Below are 14641 nucleotides of genomic sequence, written 5' to 3'. Positions count from 1 at the left end.
CCCATCTAAATACTAACCCCGGGGACAGACCCCCATCTAAATACCATCTGAATATGCAGAGACAGAAAGAGGTGGAGGGGCAGAGACACAAAGTAAGATGTGTTCACAGAATGGAGAGGGGTGTCCCGGGACAGGTCGGAGGGAAATGCAGAGATAATCTTGCAGGAAAGGAGGAGCAGAGATGGAAAGATTCAGGGATTTGGAAGTGAGTGAGAGAAGAAATGGACTGAGAGAGAGACAGATAAAGATGCAGAGAGTCGCAGAAAGAGAATGACAATGGAAACCTGTGAGACTCCAGAGAGAGGCAAAGATAGAAAGGATGTTGAGAGATACAGAGATAGGGATTTAAAGATGTGAAGAAACAGAGTTAGGAACAAAGAGGAAGGTGCAGGGAACAAGTTGCAGCAAGAGATGGAGAGAGGGAAATCTATGGGATTACATTGACTGTTCTGGAGCAGCGATTCCCAAACTATTCCCTTCGGAGCACCATCCAGCCCCCTCCCTTGTGTTAAAATAAAATCCACAGACCCCCGAAAACACAAAATCAAAATACTGCAGATGCTGGAAATCTGAAATAAAAACTGTTCTGGAATTACTGAGCATTTCCAGCACTTTGTTTTTCTATCAGCCCCGAAATCACAAACAGTCTTCTTTTCTGGATCTAGAAATTAATTTGACAATGACAAATATATTTTTATTATTACTTTCCCTCTCCGGTTAAAGCTCTTGTCGGAGAATTCCACGTGGCCAAAAGATTCTCCCTCTGCATCATCATAGCTGCAGCTTCCGAAAAGATTCTCCTTGGGAATAAGAGAAATAAAATTGATTCAAACAAAGCAAAGCATTTTTGCACAGAAATGAAACACAGCGAGAGCCCAGGACTCTCTCTCCAACTCACTGACATAAAACAATCTCTCAGTGACTTACAAACACATCCCCTGACACAGAGCCAGAGACTGGGAAGTGTAGATGTGTTTACCCTGTCATTTCCTGCTGTCTCTCTCTCTCCCTCTCTCTCTCTATTTCTCTCTGTGTGTCTCTCTACATCTGTTTCTGCCTCATTGTAAAAGCACACAAACACTGGTGACCCCCATCCCCTCTCCTGTAGAAGGATAGAGAGAGAAATCCACATTCCCATCCCTGAAAATCTGAATTCAAATGGTCCCCCGGTGTTTCATTTCACTGTCAAATTCAGCCCACAGCCTAAAACACCAGCAATATTCGGGAATGAGAACAAGCCTTTACAAACCTTCACATTTCACCCATTTCATTGCTGATTCACAGAAGTATTTGACACTCAATGAATCAATTTTTAAAGTGCTCGTCACTGTTGCAACGTTGGAAATGCTGTCGGCCATTGATGCACAGCAAGATCCCACAAGCAGCAGTCTGATAACAGTGGGCTACCCCTTCTCCGCCCCCTCTTGATTCCCTCCATGTTTCCCTCACTCTCCTGCATCTCTCTCCCTCCTGTTACTCTCATTCAGAGAGACAGATGGAGAGAGAGAGAGAAATTCACGTCACTGCCCAAAACACCAGCATTATTCGGGAATTATACCGGCTTCAAGCTCCGGACTTAAATTCCAGGCCTTCAGGAGAGCTTTACACACAATGAATTCACTTCTAAAATGCACTCACTGTCACAATGCAGGGAATTCTGCAGGCAAGCTGTGCACAGCAAGATCCCAGCAATGGTGACACTTCAAAATTCAGTTTACCAAGATTTTGAGTGTGGATTTCTCTCTCTCTCTGTCTTTCTCCATCTTTCTCTGCCTTCCCTCCCTCATCCACACTCCGCCTGTCTCTCTCTCTCTCTGATTTACCTGCCACCTCCAGCTGTTTCTCTCCCTCTTTTTCTCTCCATCTGTTTCTGCCTCAGTGTTGTAATGTAAGAATTGATGCAGGGAATGTATGCACAGCAGGATCCCACAATGTGATCATAGCCAGATATCCTATCACAGTCCTCTGAAAATGCTGAACTCCATCTTTGAACTTTTCACAAGCCTTTATACAGCTTCACGTTCAGCTCTTGTAATTATTGGCCCTCAGGAGAAGTTGAGAATCAATGAACTAATTTTTAAAGTGGTCCTCACTGTTACAATGCAGGAAACCTGTAGGCAATCTGTGCACAGCAAGATCCCAAAGGCAACAATATGCTAATATGCAGATAATCTGTTTTTAGTGATGGAAGTTTCGAGAAATCAGAGGGAGGGACATTCCTGCAGTTTGAAAATCTCAAACACCCCTCCCCCTGTCTTTCTCCTGCTCCCTCCCCCCTGCACCCCATCCACATCTGTTTCTTTTTCTCTCGATCTGGGATTTAATCTAGATTGAAACGTCCGCTGAAATGTTTCTGTCACCGTTTAAAATAACCACACATCACATTCGATTCATAGAGAGATACAGCACTAAAACAGGCCCTTCGGCCCAACGCTGACCATCAGACACCCATTTATGCTAATCCTACATTAATGCCATTTTTCCCCCTCTCACATCCTCATCTTCCCTCAATTCTCCCACCACCTACCTACACGAGGGGCAATTTTTATAATGGCCAATTTACCTATCAACCCGCAAGTCTTTGGCATGTGGCAGGAAACCAGAGCACCCGGAGGAAACCCACACGGAGAACTTGCAAACTCCGCACAGGCAGTACCCAGAACCCAACCTGGGTTGCTGGAGCTGTGAGGCTGCGGTACTAACCACTTAGCCGCTGCAGGAAAGTCCCTCCCTCTGCGATCCCGAAACTTACATCACTGAAAACACATTATCTGTATATCATCATATTGCTGCCTGTGGGATCTTGCTGTGCACACATTGTGGCACCTATTGATTAATGGTTAAAATAGAGAAAGTGCGGGGGAGAGAAAAGCAGAGGAAGATGGAGAGAAAACAGAGAAATCCACACTACACCCTCAGGAAGCTGAATTTTAAAGTGTCCTCATTACTGTGCAGGAAATGTTGCTGGGCACGAGATGCACAGCAAGATCCCACGAGCAACAATGTGATAATAGCTAGATTTCAGTCCCCAGAAAGGGCAAAACTCCCTCTTTAAACTGGGAACAAGCTGCTGATTCTGTCTCACCATTTCAAATAACGACAAATCACATTGCTGTGTGTGGCATGTTTTTTATTTATTAAAGGTTTAATTGGAGAAGGTGAGTGTGAAACCGAGACAGAGAAGAGAAAGCATGGGGGGAGATAGAGACACAGGGAAAGAAGGTGGAGACAGAGAGAAAGCTCAGACCTACAGTAAAATGAATTAAAATGGGCACTGTGCATCTTATTTAACTGTTAGCTTCATAGCATTGACCAAAACACCAGCAAACCTCACAGACAGGGCTGGAAGGAGCAAGGGGCAAATGGGACTCCCTCCTGGGGCTGCTCCTTTAACCCCAGGCTTTCAACCTGTTTAAAACACCAGGAGCCCCAATCCAACATGAAATGGTTAACCCAGGGCCCCAGAGAGGAAATTAAACCTCAGGCTAATAAACAGACACAACTCACGTGGGCCCTTTGGGTGCAGCCTGTGGACAAGGCCTCAGTCCGTCCCCTCTGGAGGAAGCTCCTGTCCAAGTATTCCTCGTCTGGTACTTTCCCTCTTTTCACCTTCACCGTGCAGTTTTCAGAAAGAAATTTCCTAAGGCAAGAGGGGGGGGAGAGAAAATTGATGAAAAGGCATTGTTAAACAAAATAGCACAGCAAGAGCCCAGGAATTGCCCTCGGTTACACAGACACTCTCTCAGCAACACCCAAATACAAACAAATCACAGTTAATAAACCAGAGGATAAAAGGATTGTGACAGCAACCTCCACCTCTGTGTGTGTGTGTGTGTGTGTCTGTCTCTGTATCTCTCTCTCCCCTGTCTCTGTATCTCTCTCTGTTCCTGTCACATTCGTCCCCTGTCTCTCTTTCTCTTTGTCCATATCTGTTCTTGTCCCTCTATCTCATATGTAATGTTGACTGAAAATAGCTGTGAAATATTTCTGTCTCACCATTGAAAACAACAACATATCACACAGCTGTGTGTGTTTTTAACTATTAAAGGTTTAAAGAGAGAGACAGAGAGAGAAATCGAAACTCAGAACTTCAGTCAAATGAACTGAAATGAATCGGGAACATTTGACACTCAGTGAATTGTTTGTTAAAGTGTTCGTCACTGTTGCAATGTTGGAAACACTGCATGCCATTTGTGCACAGCAAGATCCCACAATTTCATTTCACCCTCAAATTCACGGCACTGCCCAAAACACCATCATTACTCGGGAATTATACCAGCTTCAAGCTCAGGACTTTAATTCCAAACCTTCAGATAATGCAAATATGCAGATAATCTGTTTTTAGTGCACAGAAAGATCCCAGCAATGGTGACACTTCAATATTCAGTGTACCAAGCTTTTGAGTGTGGATTTATCTCTCTCTCTCTCTGTCTTTCTCGATCTTTCTCTGCATTCGCTCCCTCACACACACTCTGCCTGTTTCTCCCTCTCTCTCTCTCTGTTTAACCTGCCACCTCCAGCTGTTACTCACTCTCCCTCTTTTTCTCTCCATCTGTTTCTGCCTCAGTGTTGGATGAAGGAATTGATGCAGAGAATGTATGCACAGCAGGATCCCACAATGTGATCATAGCCAGATATCCCATCACAGTCCTCAGAAAATGCTAAACACCATCTTTAAACTTCGAACAAGTCTTCATCCAGCTTCACGTTCAGCTCTTGTAATTATTATAAAATTCTTGTGAAAACACAGAGAAATCCACATTCAGACCCTCAGGAAGCTGAATTTTAAACTGTTGTCATGGACAAAATGCTGGAGGGCACTATAAGCACAGCAAGATCCCACAAGCAGCAATGTGATAATAGCCAGATTTCAGTCCCCAGAAAGGGCAAAACTCCCTCTTTAAACTGGGAACAAGCTGCTGATTTTGTCTCACCATTTCAAATAACGACAAATTACATTGCTGTGTGTGGCATGTTTTTAGTTAAATTTATTAAAGGTTTAAATGGAGAAGGTGAGTGTGAAACCGAGACAGAGAAGAGAAAGCATGGGGGGAGATAGAGACACAGGGAAAGAAGGTGGAGACAGAGAGAAAGCTCAGACCGACAGTAAAATGAATTAAAATGGGCACTGTGCATCTTATTTAACTGTTAGCTTCATAGCATTGACCAAAACACCAGCAAACCTCACAGACAGGGCTGGAAGGAGCAAGGGGCAAATGGGACTCCCTCCTGGGGCTGCTCCTTTAACCCCAGGCTTTCAATCTGTATAAAACACCAGGAGCCCCAATCCAACATGAAATGGTTAACCCAGGGCCCCAGAGAGGAAATTAAACCTCAGGCTAATAAACAGACACAACTCACGTGGGCCCTTTGGGTGCAGCCTGTGGACAAGGCCTCAGTCCGTCCCCTCTGGAGGAAGCTCCTGTCCAAGGATTCCTCGTCCCAAACGTTCCCTCTTTTCACCTTCACCATGCAGTTTTCAGAATGAAAATTCCTCAGGGGAAAGAAGGAGAAGACAATTGGATTAAAATACAAAGCGAGGACATTTTTAAACAAAATTGCACAGCAAGAGCCCAGAGTTTCCCCTCTCAGTTACACAGACAATCAGCAATATTCAAATACAATCAAATCACAGTTATAAAGCAGATTGAGACAGAGAGAGCACAAACACAGATACACAGACACACACACTGAATCAGACTGGGGAATGTGTCCACTCTCTGCAGACAGAGAGTGAAAGGTGGGTTTTGTGATTGGAACTGAGATCTTCAAACCCAGTTTATATCCTGAGTGAGCTGTTTGCAAACTCCACCCCTTGAGCGTTTGACATGTTGGGCTGTCTCTCAATCTCCTGCCTCGGGGGCGGGGGAGGGGGCCTGTCCATTGATATGTTAATCCCAGGACAGGACCTTCCTGACTTTTACAGTCCATTGATATGTTAATCCCAGCACAGCAATGCTTTCAGACATCTCTTAGTTCATTTTAAACCTTTAATTCTTTCCCTGCAGTTTCAAAATATCAAACACTGATCCAAACCTCCCCCCTCAAACCCTCACACTAAACCCACAAAAAAGACAGAGGCGCAAGGGAAGAGCCAACTGTGTAACAGCCCCGACAATCACATTTCTCTGCAGCACCTGTGGAAGAAGAGCTTGTCACTCTAGAATTGGCCTTTATAGCCACTCCAGGCGTTGCTCCACACACCACTGATCCACCTCCAGGCACTTACCCATTGTCTCTCGAGATAAGGAGGCCAAAGAAGAAAACCCACAATACAGGACTGGGCAGATAATGGGGATTGTTACTGAGGTTGTGTTTGGGGATTTTTACTGACATCAGTGTGGATTTTAAAGTGTGTCTCCCCTTCCCTCACATCTAAAGTCTCTCAGTGTTGTTGTTGTGTGTTGACAGCTTGTCCAGTGTCCAGTCCCTTTCAACTTTTAATAAAATCTGTGGAACACAAAGAAATGTAAAGTTTCTCCCACAAGCTGTTTTGTCCTCCCTCTTTCACTGTCTTTCTCTGTCACTGCCCTATCTCTCTCTCTGTCTCTCTCAGGACTGGGCAGACACTGGGGATTGTTACTGAGGTTCTGTTGGTCATTTTTACTGACATCCGTGTGGATAGTAAAATCTGTCTGTGTGTGTCTGTATGTGTGTGTGTGTGAGAGAGAGAATATCAGGGTCACCTTGCTCCATCTCTATCTCTCCTTCTCTCTCTGTTTCTCCTTCTCTCTCCCTCTCTCAATCCGCCTCTCTCATAGAAACATAGAAAATAGGAGCAGGAGCAGGCCATTCGGCCCTTTGGGCCTGCTCCGTCATTCAATAAAGATCATGACTGATGGTCTAATTCAGTACCCTGTTCCCACTTTCTCCCCATACCCCTTGATCCCTTTGACATTAAGAAATATATCTCTCTCCTCCATGAATATATTTAATGACTTGGCCTCCACTGCCTTCTGCGGTAGAGAATTCCACAGGTTCACCACCCTCTACCCCATCCATCTCTCCCCCGCTATCTCCGTCTCCACCCTCTATCTCCGTCTCCACCCTCTATCTCTGTCTCCACCCTCTATCTCCCAATTCCCCTCTATCTCCCTCTCCCCCCTCTACTTCCCTCTCCCCCTCTATCTCCCAATCCCCCTCTATCTCCCTCTCCTTCCTCTATCTCCCTCTCCTCCCTCTATCTCCCTCTCCCCCTCTATCTGTCTCTCGCCCTCTATCTCACACACCCCCAATATCTCCCTCTCCCCCTATATCTCCCTCTCCCCCCTCTCTCCCTCTGGCCCTCTCTCTCCCTCTGCCCCTCTCTCTCCCTCTGCCCCTCTATCTCACTCCCCCCTCTATCTCACTCGTCCCCTCTATCTGTCTCTCCCCCCACTATCTCACATACCCCCAATATCTCCCTCTCCCCCTATATCTCCCTCTCCCCCCTCTCTCTCCCTCTGCCACCCTATATCTCCCTCTCCCCGTCTCTCTCCCTCTGCCCGTCTCTCTCCCTCTGCCCCCTCTCTCCCTCTGCACCTCTATCTCACTCTGCCCCTCTTTCTCACTCTGCCCCTGTATCTCACTCTCCCCCTCTATCTGTCTGTCTCTCGCTCTATCTGTCTGTCTCTCCATCTATCTGTCTGTCTCTCTCCCTCTATCTCCCTCTCTCCCTCTATCTGCCTCTCCCCCTCTATCTCACACACCCCCTCTATCTCAATCTTCCCCTCTATCTCAATCTTCCCCTCTATCTCAATCTTCCCCTCTATCTCACTCTTCCCCTCTATCTCACTCTCCCTCTCTCTCTCACTCTCCCCCTCTATCTCACTCTCCCCCTCGATCTCCCTCTCCCTCTCTCTCTGTCTCTCTCACTGCCTCTCTCTCTACCTCTTCCTGTCTCTCTCTCTCTGTTTCTCTCTCTCTTTGTGTCTCTCTGTCTGTTACTCTCTCTCTGTCGCTCCTCTCTCTCTCTGTCCATGACTCTGTTTGTGTCTCTCTCACACCATTTCTCTCTCACTGCCTCTCTCTCTATCTCTTCCTGTCTCTCTCTCTCTGTTTCTCGCTCTCTTTGTGTCTCTCTGTCTGTTGCTCTCTCTCTCTCTCCTCTCTCTCTCTGTCCATGACTCTGTTTGTGTCTCTCTCACACCATTTCTCTCTCTCTGCCTCTGTCTCTCTGCCTCTCACTGTCTCTATCTCTCTCTCTGTGTCTCAGTTTCCCCAATCTCTCACCATAAGACAGTCCCGTCATCCCGGGAACAAGTCTGGTGAACCTTCATTGCACTCCCTCTCTGGCAATAATATCCTTCCTAAGGTAAGGGGACCAAAACTGCACACAGTACTCCAGGTGTGGTCTAACCAAGGTTCTATGTGATTGAAGCAAGACTTCACTACTCCTGTACTCAAATCCTCTTGTGATAAAGACTAACATCCCATTAGCCTTCTGAATTGCATTCTGCACCTGCATGTTAGTTTTCAGTGACTTATTGACGGGGACACCCAGGTCGCTTTGTACATCTACGCTTTCTAATCTCTTACCATTTAATAAATACTCAATTCCACCATCCCGGGTGTGATCAGATTCTCTGTCCCTTCGTAAACCATTTCCTGTCCCACCAACAGCTTGTGCCACTGCCCTATTTATCGGTGTGTTTTCCCCTTCTGATGATGTTGAATTTGTTAGTGGCTTTTCTCCTGCTGAAGTTGTTGTATTTGTTAGGCTTTTTTAGTCCTCGGGAAGCTGTTCTTTTCCTGTTGAAATTGTTGCATTTGTTGGTGTTTTTTTCTCCTGTTGAAGTTGTTGTTGCATTTGTTAGTGTTTTTTTCTCATGTTGAAGTTGTTGTTGCATTTGTTGGTGTTTTTCCTCCTGTTGAGGTTGTTGCGGAATTGATTTGAAAAACACGTTTGCTAACACTTTTCGGGATGAGAAGCTACATTCAACTGAACCCCAGGACCCGTTTCTCTGTCACGTTTATAGCACTAACCTTGCATTAGTGAGGAGTCAGTCTCTGAAATAAATGTCCCAGTGCTGCTGTAACATAAAATGGCCACCGTGAACAAACCTAAAATGGCTGACTGATGTTCTGAGAGAGGAGGGAACGAGAGACAGACAGACAGACAGAAAGAAAGACAATCTGTAACCTCATGGCCCGGCATATCCCCCGCTCTACCATTACCATCAAGCCAGGAGACCAACCCCGGGTCAGTGAAGTGTGCAGGAGGGCATGCCAGGAGCAGCACCAGGCAAACCTCAAAATGAGGTGTCAACCTGGTGAAGCTACAACCCAGGACTATCTGCGTGCCAAACTGCGTAAGCAGCATGCGATAGACAGAGCTAAGCGATCCCATAACCAACGGATCAGATCTAAGCTCTGCAATCCTGCCACATCCAGAGAAAAGGAGTGATCAGCATGAAGAGACTGCTGGAGATTTATGTTCCCGGAAATCTCTCCATCTCTATCTCTCCTTCCTCTGTCTTTTACTCTCTCAAGCCCTGTCTCACCTCTCTGTTCCTCTTTATCCATGTGTTACGAACACTGGACTTTGTCTTTCTCCCATCTTCAATCTTCATCTCAACTTCTCCATCTGTTACCCTCTGAATCCCAGTCTCTCCCTCTCTGTTACTCTCTGAATCACAGTCTCTCCCTCTCCGTTACCCTCTGAATCCCAGTCTCTCCCTCTCTGTTAGCCTCTGAATCACAGTCTCTCCCTCTCTGTTACCCTCTGAATCACAGTCTCTCCCTCTCCGTTACCCTCTGAATCCCAGTCTCTCCCTCTCTGTTACCCTCTGAATCCCAGTCTCTCCCTCTCCGTTACCCTCTGAATCCCAGTCTCTCCCTGTCCATTACCCTCTGAATCCCAGTCTCTCCCTCTCTGTTACCCTCTGAATCACAGTCTCTCCCTCTCCGTTACCCTCTGAATCCCAGTCTCTCCCTCTCTGTTACCCTCTGAATCCCAGTCTCTCCCTCTCTGTTAGCCTCTGAATCCCAGTCTCTCCCTCTCCATTACCCTCTGAATCCCAGTCTCTCCCTCTCTGTTACCTTCTGAATCCCAGTCTCTCCCTCTCTGTTAGCCTCTGAATCCCAGTCTCTCCCTCTCTGTTAGCCTCTGAATCCCAGTCTCTCCCTCTCCATTACCCTCTGAATCACAGTCTCTCCCTCTCCGTTATCCTCTGAATCCCAGTCTCTTCATCTCTGTTACCCTCTGAATCCCAGTCTCTCCCTCTCTGTTACCCTCTGAATCCCAGTCTCTCCCTCTCTGTTACCCTCTGAATCCCAGTCTCTCCCTCTCTGTTACCCTCTGAATCCCAGTCTCTCCCTCTCTGTTACCCTCTGAATCCAAGTCTCTCCCTCTCTCTCTCTGTATCTCCCTCTCCCTCTCTGTCTCTCCCTCTCCCTCTCTGTATCTCCCTCTCCCTCTCTGTCTCTCCCTCTCCCTCTCTGTATCTGCTTTCTCCCTCTGTCTCTCCCTCTCTCTGCCTCCATCTCTCTCTCTCTCTCCTTCTTTTACTTTGTCTCTCCCTATCTCTCTTTCTCACCCTCTGTCCATGACTCTGTTTACATCTCTCTCATTCTCTGTCTCTGCCTATCTCTCTCTCTCTCTCTTTCCATGACTCCATTTGTGCCTCCCTTACACCATCTCTCCCACTCTCTCTGTCTCTCTCTCTCTGTATCTCGCTCTCTCTGTCTCTCTCTCTTTCCCTTCACCTGTCTTTCCCTCTCTGTCTCTCCTCCTCTCTCCTTCTAACTCTCACTCTCTCTCTCTGTCTCTCTCTCTCTGTCTCTCTCTCTGTCCCTTCATCTGTCTTTCCCTCTCTGTCACTCCTCCTCTCTCCTTCTCTCTCTGTCACTCACTTTGTCTCTCCATCTGTCTTTCCCTCTCTGTCTCTCCTCCTCTCTCCTATCTCTGTCTCTCTCTCTCTATCCCTCCATCTTTCCTTCCCTCCCTGTCACTCCATCTCTCTACTCTCTCTCTGTCTCTCACTTTGTCCCTCCATCGGGCATTCCCTTCCTGACACTCCCTCTCTCTCCCTCTCTCTCTCTGTCTCTGCCACTCTCTCTGTCTCCAGCTCTGTCCCTCCATCTGTCTTTCCCTCTCTGTCTCTCCGTCTCACTCCTTCTATCTCTCTCACTCTCGCTCTCTGTCTGTCTCTCTCTCTGTCCCTCCATCTGTCTTTCCTTCTCTGTCTCTCCCTCTCTCTCCTTCTATCTCTGTCTCTCCATCTGTCTTTCCTTCATTGTCTGTCCCTCTCTCTCCTTCTCTCTCTGCCTCTCTCTCTGTCTCTCTCTCTGTCCCTCCATCTGTCTTTCACTGTCTGTCACTCCCTCTCTCTCCTTCTATCTCTGTCTCTGTCTCTCTGTCTGTCCCTCTGTCTGTCTTTCCCTCTCTGTCACTACCTCACTCTCCTATCTCTGTCTCTCTCTCTCCATCGCTCCATCTGTCTTTCCCTCTCTGTCTCTCCACACTCTCCTTCTATCTCTGTCTCTCTCGCTCTCTGTCTTTCCATCTGTCTTTCCCTCCCTGTCACTCCCTCTCTCTCCTTCTATCGCTGCCTCTCTCTCTGTCTCTCCAACTGCCTTACCCTCTCTGTCTCTCCCACTCATCCTTCTCTCTCTGTCTCTGCCTCTCTCTATCCCTCCATCTGTCCTTCCCTCCCTGTCATTCCATCTCTCTCCTTCTCCCTGTTTCTCACTCTGTCCCTCCATCGGTCTTTCCCTCTCTGTCACTCCCTCTCTCCTTCCCTCTGTCTCTCCCTCTCTCTCCTTCTCTCTCACTCTGTCCCTCCATCTGTCTTCCCCCGCCCCCTCACTCCCTCTCGCTCCTTCTATCTCTGTCTCTGCCACTCTCTCTGTCCCGCCATCTGTCTTTCCCTCTCTGTCACTCCCTCTCTCTCCAACAGTCTCTGTCTCTGCCACTCTGTCTGTCTCTCTCTCTGTCCCTCCATCTGTCTTTCCTTCTCTGTCTCTCCCACTCTCTCCTTCTATCTCTGTCACTCCCGCTCTCTGTCTGTCTCTCTCTCTGTCCCTCCATCTGTCTTTCCTTCTCTGTCTCTCCCTTTCTCTCCTTCTATCTCTGTCTCTCCATCTGTCTTTCCCTCTCTGTCTCTCCATCTCTCTCCTTTCATCTCTGTCTCTCTCTGTGTCCCTCCATCTGTCTTTCCCCCCCTGTCACTCCCTCTCTCTCCTTCTATCACTGTCTCTGTCTCTCTGTCTGTCCCTCTGACTGTCTTTCCCTCTCCGACACTCCCTCACTCTCCTATCTCTGTCTCTCTCTCACTATCCCTCCATCTGTCCTTCCCCCCATGTCACTCCCTCTCTCTCCGTCTATCTCAGTTTCTGCCTCTTCCTCTCTCTCTCTCTCTCTCTCTCTCTGTCCCTCCATCTGTCTTTCCCTTTCTGTCACTCCCTCTCTCTCCTTTTATCTCTGTCTCTCTCTCTCTATCCCTCCATCTGTCCCTCCCTCCCTGTCATTCCATCTCTCTCCTTCTCTCTCTGTCCCTCACTTTGTCCCTCCATCTGTCCTTCCCTCCCTGTCACGCCATCTCTCTCCTATCTCTGTCTTTCTCTCTGTCTCTCCATCTGTATTTCCCACCCACCCCCCCATCACTCCATCTCTCTCCTTCTATCTCTGTCTCTATCTCTCGATCCCTCCATCTGTCCTTCCCTCCCTGTCACTCCATTTCTCTCCCTGTCTCTCTCTCTCTGTCCCTCCATCTGACTTTCTGTCCCTGACACTCCCTCTCTCTCCTTCTCTCTCTGTCTCTCTCTCTGTCCCTCCATCTGTCTTTCCCTCTCTGTCTCTCCCGCTCACTGCTTCCATCTCTGCCTCTCTCTCTCTCTGTCTCTCCATCTGTCTTTACCTCTCTGTCTCTCCCTCTCGATCCATCTATCTCTGCCTCTCTCTCTCTCTGTCTCTCCATATGTCTTTCCCTTCCTGTCACTCCCTCTCTCTCCTTCCATCTCTGCCTCTCTCTGTTTCACCAACTGCCTTTCCCTCTCTGTCTCACCCACACTCTCCTTCTCTCTCTGTCTCTGCCTCTCTCTCTGTCTCTCTCTCTCTGTCCCTCCAACTGCCTTTCCCTCTCTGTTGCTCCGTCTCTCTCCTTCTATCTCTGTCTCTCTCTCTGTTCCACCATTTGTCTTTCCCTCTCTGTCACTCCCACTCTCCTTCTCTCTGTCTCTCCCTCTCCCTCCTTCACTCTCTCTCTGTCCCTCCATCTGTCTTTCCCTCTCTTTCACACCGTCTCTCTCCTTCTCTCTCCGTATCTCTCTCTCTGTCCCTTCTTCTGCCTTTCCCTCTCTGTCACTCCCTCTCTCTCCTTCTATCTCTGTCTCTCAGTCTGTCCCTTTATCTGTCTTTGCCTCCCTGACACTCCCTCTCTCTCCTTCTCTCTCTGTCTCTCTCTCTGTCGCACCATCTGTCTTTCCCTCTCTGTCACTCCCGCTCACTCCTTCCATCTCTGCCTCTCTCTCTCTCTGTCTCTCCATCTGTCTTTACCTCTCTGTCGCTCTCCATCTATCTGTCTCTCTCCTTCTATCTCTTTCTCTATCTCTCTATCCCTCCATCTGTCCTTTCATCCCTGTCACTCCATTTCTCTCCCTGTCTCTCCCTCTCTGTCCCTCCATCTGTCTTTCCGTCCCTGACACTCCCTCTCTCTCCTTCTCTCTCTGTCTCTCTCTCTGTCGCACCATCTGTCTTTCCCTCTCTGTCTCTCCCGCTCACTCCTTCCATCTCTGCCTCTCTCTCTCTCTGTCTCTCCATCTGTCTTTACCTCTCTGTCTCGCTCCATCTATCTCTGTCTCTCTCTCTCTGTCTTTCCATATGTCTTGCCCTTTCTGTCACTCCCTCTCTCTGCTTCCATCTCTGCCACTCGCTCTCTCTGTCTCTCCAACTGCCTTTCCCTCTCTGTCTCACCCACACTCTCCTTCTCTCTCTGTCTCTGCCTCTCTCTCTGCCTCTCTCTCTGTCTCTCTCTCTCTGTCCCTCCATCTGCCTTTCCCTCCCAGTCACTCCTTCTCTCTCCTTCTATCTCTGTCTCTCTCTCTGTCCCTCCATCTGTCTTTCCCTCTCTGTTGCTCCCTCTCTCTCCTTCTATCTCTGTCTCTCTCTCTGTTCCACCATTTGTCTTCTCTGTCTCTCCCTCTCCCTCCTCTCTCTCTCTGTCCCTCCATCTGTCTTTCCCCCCATATCACTCCCTCACTCTCCTTCTATCTCTGTCTCAGCCTCTTCCTCTGTCTTTCCCTCCCTGTCTCTCCATCTCTCTCCTTCTAACTCTGTCTCTCCATCTGTCTGCCCATCTCTGTCTCTACCTCTCTCTGCATCTCTCTCTGTCTCTCTCTCTGTCCCTCCATCTGTCTTTCCCTCTCTGTCTCTCCCTCTCTCTCCTACTATCACTGTATCTCTCTCTCTCTCTTTCCATCTGTCGGTCCCTCCCTGTCACTCCCTCTCTCTCCTTCCATCTCTGCCTCTTTATCTGTCTCTCCATCTGTCATTCCCTCTCTGTGTCTCCCTCTCTCTCCTTCTATCTCTGTCTCTCTTCTCTGTCCCTCCATCTGTATTTCCCTCTCTGTCTCTCCATCTCTCTCCTTCTATTTCTGTCTCTCTCTCTCTCTCCATCTGTCATTCCCTTTCACTCACTCCCTCTCTCTCCTTCCATCCCTG

Source organism: Heterodontus francisci, unplaced genomic scaffold, assembly GCF_036365525.1.
Source record: "Heterodontus francisci isolate sHetFra1 unplaced genomic scaffold, sHetFra1.hap1 HAP1_SCAFFOLD_136, whole genome shotgun sequence".
Lineage (NCBI taxonomy): Eukaryota > Metazoa > Chordata > Chondrichthyes > Heterodontiformes > Heterodontidae > Heterodontus > Heterodontus francisci.
The sequence above is the reverse complement of the archived record's forward strand: the minus strand, read 5'-3'. Positions refer to the sequence as shown.